This window comes from Arachis hypogaea, chromosome 3 (genome assembly GCF_003086295.3).
Source record: "Arachis hypogaea cultivar Tifrunner chromosome 3, arahy.Tifrunner.gnm2.J5K5, whole genome shotgun sequence".
NCBI lineage: Eukaryota > Viridiplantae > Streptophyta > Magnoliopsida > Fabales > Fabaceae > Arachis > Arachis hypogaea.
Window position 1 is genome coordinate 69,885,692 of NC_092038.1, and position 8,255 is coordinate 69,893,946.

An 8,255-nucleotide genomic window follows, 5' to 3' on the forward strand; every position below is an offset into this window, starting at 1 on the left:
GTTCTGGTAAAAGTTGAAGACCATTACATCCCTGCTGATTTCATAGTCCTAGAGACTGGGAAGTGCATGGATGAATCCATCATCCTTGGCAGACCCTTCCTAGCCACAGCAAAGGCTGTGATTGATGTTGATAGAGGAGAATTGATCATTCAAGTGAATGAAAAATCCCTTGTGTTTAAGGCTCAAGGATATCCCTCTATCACCATGCAGAGGAAGCATGAAGAGCTTCTCTCAAGACAGAGTCAAACAGAGCCCCCACAGTCAAACTCTGAGTTTGGTGTTGGGAGGCCACAACCAAACTCTAAGTTTGGTGTTGAACCCCCACATTCAAACTCTAAGTTTGGTGTTGGGAGGTTCCAACATTGCTCTGAGTATCTGTGAGGCTCCATGAGAGTCCTCTGTCAAGCTACTGACATTAAAGAAGCGCTTGTTGGGAGGCAACCCAATGTTATATCTTATCTATTTTCCTTTGTTATTTTATGTCTTTTGTAGGTTGATGATCATGAGAAGTCACAAAATCAATGAAAAAAGCAAAAACAGAATGAAAAACAGAAAGAAAAACAACACACCCTGGAGGAAGAACCTGCTGGCGTTTAAACGCCAGTCAGGCTAGCAAATGGGCGTTTAACGCCCAGTCTGGCACCATTCTGGGCGTTTAACGCCAGAAAGGGGCACCAGACTGGCGTTAAACGCCAGAAAAGGGCAAGAAGCTGGCGTTAAACGCCAGAAATGGGCACCAGCCCGGCGTTTAACGCCAGAATTGGCTCAAAACGCAAATTTGCTTGCCATTTGGTGCAGGGATGACTTTTCCTTGACACCTCAGGATCTGTGGACCCCACAGGATCCCCACCTACCCTACCACTCTCTCTCTCTTCTTCACCCATTCTCCAATCACCTCAACACCTCTTCCCCAAAAACCCTTCACCTATCAAATCCCATCTTTCTCTTCACCACTCACATCCATCCTTCATAAAACCCCACCTACCTCACCATTCAAATTCAAACCACTTTCCCAACCAAACCCACCCTCACTTGACCGAACCCTACCCTTCCCCCACTCCTATATAAACCCTCATTCACTCCTTCATTTTCACACAACCTAAACACCACTTCCTCCTCCTTTGGCCAAACACAAAGCCATTCCCTTCTTCCTCATTTCTTCTTTTTCTACTCTCTTCCTTCTTCTTTTGCTCGAGGACGAGCAAACCTTTTAAGTTTGGTATGGTTAGCCTTTCCTCATCTCATTTGTCACCTCTGTTATTCAGTTGGAGTTGACATAGAGGGAGACATCCCTATTGATGAGGACAAGCCCATCACTAAGAAGAGGATGGAGCACACAAGAGACCCCACTCATCATGAGATCCCTGAGATTCCTCAAGGGATGCACTTTCCTCCACAAAACTATTGGGAGCAACTAAACACCTCCCTAGGAGAATTGAGTTCCAACATGGGACAACTAAGGGTGGAGCACCAAGAACACTCCATCATCCTCCATGAAATTAGAGAAGATCAAAGAATCATGAGAGAGGAGCAACAAAGACAAGGAAGAGACATTGAGGAGCTCAAGCACTCCATAGGATCTTCAAGAGGAAGAACAAGCCGCCATCACTAAGGTGGACCCGTTCTTTAACTTCCTTGTTCTTTATTTTCTATTTTTCGAATTTTAGTGCTTATGTTTGTCTATGTTTGTGTCTTGTGATCATTAATGTCTTAGTGTCTATGCCTTAAAGTTATGAATGTCCTATGAATCCATCACCTCTCTTAAATGAAAAATGTTCTTAACTGAAAAAGGGAAGAATTGCATGAATTTTAAATTTTATAACAGTTTAATTATCTTGATGTGGTGGCAATACTTTTGTTTTCTGAATGTATGCTTAAACAGTGCATATGTCTTTTGAATTTGTGGTTCATGAATGTTGGCTCTTGAAAGAATGATGAAAAAGGAGACATGTTACTGAGGATCTGAAAAATCATAAAAATGACTCTTGAAGCAAGAAAAAGCAGTGAATACAAAAAAAAGAGAGAAAAACGAAAAAAAAATTCGAAAAAAAAAGAGAGAAAAAGAAAAAGAAAATTCGAAAAAAAATAGAAAAAAGAAAGAAATAAAGTTGTGATCCAAGGCAAAAAGAGTGTGCTTAAGAACCCTGGACACCTCTAGTTGGGGACTCTAGCAAAGCTGAGTCACAATCTGAAAAGGTTCACCCAATTATGTGTCTGTGGCATGTATGTATCCGGTGGTAATACTGGAAGACAGAGTGCTTTGGGCCACGGCCAAGACTCAATAAGTAGCTGTGTTCAAGAATCATCATACTTAACTAGGAGAATCAATAACACTATCTGGATTCTGAGTTCCTAAAGAAGCCAATCATTCTGAATTTCAAAGGATAGAGTGAGATGCCAAAACTGTTCAGAGGCAAAAAGCTAAAAAGCCCCGCTCATCTAATTAATACTGATCTTCATAGATGTTTTTGGAATTCATTGCATATTCTCTTCTTTTTATCTTATTTGATTTTCAGTTGCTTGAGGACAAGCAACAATTTAAGTTTGGTGTTGTGATGAGCGGATAATTTGTACGCTTTTTGGCATTGTTTTTAGTATGTTTTTAGTATAATCTAGTTAGTTAGTTTTTAGTATATTTTTATTAGTTTTTAGTTAAAATTCACTTTTCTGGACTTTACTATGAGTTTGTGTGTTTTTCTGTGATTTCAGGTATTTTCTGGCTGAAATTGAGGGACCTGAGCAAAAATCTGATTCAGAGACTAAAAAGGACTGCAGATGCTGTTGGATTCTGACCTCCCTGCACTCGAAGTGGATTTTCTGGAGCTACAGAAGCCCAATTGCCGCGCTCTCAACGGCGTTGGAAAGTAGACATCCTGGGCTTTCCAGCAATATATGATAGTCCATACTTTGCCCAAGATTTGATGGCCCAAACCGGCGTACAAAGTCACCCTCAGAAATTCCAGCGTTAAACGCCGGAACTGGCACCAAAATGGGAGTTAAACGCCCAAACTGGCACAAAAGCTGGCGTTTAACTCCAAGAAGAGTCTCTACACGAAAATGCTTCAATGCTCAGCCCAAGCACACACCAAGTGGGCCTGGAAGTGGATTTTTATGTCATTTACTCATCTCTGTACACCCTAGGCTACTAGTTTTCTATAAGTAGGACCTTTTACTATTGTATTTCGGAGATCTTTCAATCTTTGGATCTTTTGATCATGTTTTGATGATTGAACCCTCATTGGGAGACTGGCCATTCAGCCATGCCTAGACCTTGTTCTTATGTATTTTCAACGGTGGAGTTTCTACACACCATAGATTAAGGTGTGGAGCTTTGCTGTACCTCGAGTATTAATGCAATTACTATTGTTCTTCTATTCAATTCCGCTTGTTCTTGTTCTAAGATATCACTTGTTCTTCAACTTGATAAATGTGATGATCCGTGACACTCATCATCATTCTCACCTATGAACGTGTGACTGACAACCACCTCCGTTCTACCTTCGATTGGGTGAATATCTCTTGGATTCCTGATACACGATGCATGGTTGATCGCCTGACAACCGAGTGCTCGCCTGACAACCGAGCCAGCCATTCCGTGAGATCAGAGTCCTCGTGGTATAGGCTAGAACTGATGGCGGTATTCAAGAGAATCCGGAAGCTCTAACCTTGTCTGTGGTATTCTGAGTAGGATTCAATGATTGAATGACTGTGACGTGCTTCAAACTCCTGAGGGCGGGGCGTTAGTGACAGACGCAAAAGAATCACTGGATTCTATTCCGGCCTGATCGAGAACCGACAGATGGATAGCCGTGCCGTGACAGGGTGCGTTGAACATTTCCACTGAGAGGATGGGAGGTAGCCACTGACAACGGTGAAACCCTTGCTTAAGCTTGCCATGGAAAGGAATAAGAAGGATTGGATGAAGACAGTAGGAAAGCAGAGAGACGGAAGGGACCAGCATCTTCATACGCTTATCTGAAGTTCCTACCAATGAATTACATAAGTATCTCTATCTTTATCTTTATGTTTATTCGTATATCACCCCATATCCATTTGAGTTTGCCTGACTAAGATTTACAAGGTGACCATAGCTTGCTTCATACCAACAATCTCTGTGGGATCGACCCTTACTCGCGTAAGGTTTATTACTTGGACGACCCAGTACACTTGCTGGTTAGTTGTGCGAAGTTGTGTTTATGCCATGGTATTGAATACCAAGTTTTTGGATTCATTACCGAGGATTATTTGTGTTGTGAAAAGTATTGATCACAATTTCGCGCTATCACTCAACCAACCAATCCCTGTGGGATTCGACCTCACTCTATTGTGAGTTTTTACTTGACGATAATCCGGTGTACTTGCCGGTAAGAAAATTGTTGAGAGATAGTTTTCATGACATCAAACGCCCAAAAGGGAGTCCCAAGCCAGCGTTCAACTCCCCTAAGGAGTCCTAGCATGTGGAGACACCCTTGGCTTAGCCCAAACACTCACTAAGTGGACCCAGAAAGAGGATTTTCACACTACAAGACTAGTTTATCTGATTTCTGTAATTCTGAGTTAGCATATTAGTATCTATAGACAATAGTTCACCCTTGTTAGGAGCACTTACCCACTTTTACGTTTTTCATTGTTTCATTGTACAGTACGAGTCACTAACCACCTAAGGTTAAGCTTAGGAGCTCTATTGATTCTTATGAATTAATAATATCACTATTCTACTTCAATCTATGCTTGATTCTTTTCTAAGATGTATCTTTGTTCTTCATCCTAATGGGTTGGGAGTGTAATTGGACCGTCATCCCAATTCCACATAGGTTCTTGCGAGTCCTTGACGGGATAGTATTGAACTACAAGCTTGATTATACATCTCTTAGATAGCTAATCCACGGCTTCGTTGGGGACTTCTCGAGACATCACTTCAGCTGAGGGTCGAGGCGATTAGGGTCTTTGTCGTATAGGATAGAACCAAGGAAGCAACATTCTCTTATATGGAAGATCCGACCTTGTCTGTGGCATTTTAAGTAGGATCACCAACGGAATGGACTGCTAGTGCTTCACCTCTGTTCAGATTGGATGACCGCTGACCCGGCGTTTGATGTGAAGCAGAGAAGATTACTGATCGCTAACCTGACGTTAATCATATACAGCCTACCATGGACTGAATCAATCAGAAGTTGGAGTAGATGGTGAGAAAAGTTGATCCAGAAGGAAGAAGCATCTCCAAAGCCTCAACCATTCTCATACTATTGATTTCACCCTTATCTAGTAACATTTTATTTATTTTATCTGTTTTATGCTTTTTTCTGTGACGAACCATATTTTCTATCTGTATGAGTAAGATCTACAAGGTAACCACTGCTTGCTTAAACCAACAATCTCTGTGGAATCGACCCTCACTCACCTGAGGTATTACTTGGACGACCCAATATACTTGCCAGTCTATCTGTGCAAAACGTGCGGAGCTAGTTTTGTACACCACTTAAAAAGGTGGATAGAATTATAAGAACTTGCATGCATTAAAGTATGTCAAAGACTAGACATACCTCAATCAACAAAGTTTGGCACTCTCCTTTGCAAAAGCAAAGACTAGACATACCTCAATCCCAACTGCTGCAGCAAAGCAAAAGGCAGTGTTGTCTTTATTGTTCTGCAATTCAAGATCACCAGGATGTATTAATTGCACCAGCTCCTTTGCAAGGAGAAAAGAACACTGGAATCGATGCTCGATTCCTCAAAAAGAAAGTGGCGTACCTAAAATTTGACCTAATATGTACATGAATTAGAAACAAAAATCAGAAATTAAAAAATGCATAATGCAAATAATTTGAAAATAACGCCAAAAGCGAAAAACAATGAAAATAATACAAAATAAAAAATTATATACCTGTCAACTTCACCAGAGGATTTGTATGATGAGCAACGATGGATATGGACAGTGATGCAATGATCTGTGACAAAGCTAATAATTTGAAATTAAAGCACATAATCGACAAAAATACAAAGAAATAGATAAGCAACAACAGATTAGAGAGGCTTAATTAATATTCTAATAGATAAAACTAAATCAAAATCAAAATCAAAATAGTGAGATACGAAGATAAAGTACCTTAACTAAAGGAGAAAATCTTCTTAACCGAAAGACTGCTATTGTTACCGGAGAAGAAGTTACTACAGGAGGCGGCGCTGAGAAAAGAACAACGCGCAACAGTATATCTAGATGGGGATGCGACAAACTGCGACAATGGTTGAATGCGTAGAGGAAGAATGCAGCGATGGAGCAGATGATGAGGAAGACTCGAGGAGGAAATATGACACCGACGAGAATGGCGCCAACAAGAACGGCACCGACCAGGACTCACCGGAGAGTGAGGGAGGCGGAGAGAGGGATACTGGGAGGAGAGAGCTCAGTATAAATTAGGGTTCAAAACTTATGTTTTCTTTTAATTTATTTTGAAATTTAATTTGTTCAATATATTGATTAGTAAAAAAATAGTGACCGATTTAGCAACTAATTAATTTATAATTTATTTTTAGTTTGTACAAAATTTGATCGCTAAGAATTATAGTAGCGACCGATTTATGACCAATTGTTCTAACCTCGTGATTTTATAGTTGGTCGCTAAAATTGGTTGCTATATTATCTCTAAGTAATCGATTTTAGTGACCGCTACCTTAGCAACCGAATTAGCAACCCATTACTTTCTCAGCCTATTTTTATATCGGTTGCTAATTAGGTCGCTAAATCACTTGCTATTTTAATACTTAACAACCGATTTAGTGACCAACTTCTTAGCGACCAACAATTACTAAGCTTCTTTTTATATTGGTCGCAAAATCGGTCACTAAATTAAAAATAGCGATCGATTTAGTCACCAACAAACTCCTAAAGCATTTCTTTTGTTTTGGTTGCTAAAATTAGAAAATAGCGACCAATTTTAGTGACCAAGAGTGGGTGGTCACTAAATCGGTCGCTAATTAAAATTTAGCGACCAATTTAGCAACCAACCTTTTTTTTTCTAAAAAATTTTGATTGGTCGCAAAATCGGTCGCTAATAATGACCGCTTTTGTTGGCTACTAAAATTGGTCACTATTCTGAAACTTTCTTGTAGTGCAACTTTATAAATATATTGTTTTGTCAGAATATATTATTTTGTTGAAGCTTCTAAAAAACTCTTTTGGATGAAGAAATTTCTACAAGAGTTAGGCATCAATCAAGAGAAGTTTGTATTATTTTGTGATAACTAAAGTGTTATCCAACTCAGTAAGAATCTAACATTTCATTTTTGATCGAAGCACGTAGAGTTGAGGTATCATTGGATACGTCAAGCGCTTGAGATGAAGTCACATACATATGAGAAGATTCATACCGATTATAATGATTTAAATATGATGACTAGGAGTCTACCTGCAATTAAGTTTAATTCTTACAAAGAGAAGAAAAGTTTGGTGGAGCAGCCTATCTCCACTTGAGTCGATAAAAAAAAATTATTGGTAAATCTCCAACTTAAATAGGACCTACAAGCTAAATAAAATAAAATAAAAAAATAAAAGAGTAAAAGAAAAGAGAGAGACTGTGCGTGTGTATTAACACACATAATAAAATAAAGAAAATAGAGAGAGAAGAGGGTGAGAATAAGCGTCGTCAAAGAGAAGAAGAAAAGGAAAAATTATAGTCTAATTTTGCACACATTAAATTGGTAAACTTATTTTTTTTTTAAATTTTAGTATGTTGTTTCTGGTGTAGAGATGAATAATAGGATATAATTGTTAGTTGTATTGTATTTTTTTTTGTCTGATTTGAGATACCCACTTTGTGGAGGATTAATGTTAATTCTATCAGTTTTGATGATATATTTTGTTGATTGTTAAGATACCTTAGTGCTAGTAGAAAGACTGATTGTGTACCCATTATTTTAATAGTGAACATTTTACTAGACTAGATCTCATGGGTTTTTGTCCCTCCTTAAAGAATTTTTCTACGATAAAAATTTTAATATCTAATATTTTAATTTCTGCCATTATATTTATTTTTTAGAGTATCTTTAGTATTACTTATTTAATCGCATAAGTTATAAAAAGGGATAAGTACTTTTTTCGTCACCAAGGTCTGGGGTCGAAATCAAAATCGTCCCCGATCTTTTTTTTTTATTAAAATCATCCTCAACGTTTAAAAACCCTTTAAAATCATCCTTTCCCAAATTTTTGGACCAAAATACCTTCATCATCATCATTCTCCTACCACCACCACCACCAC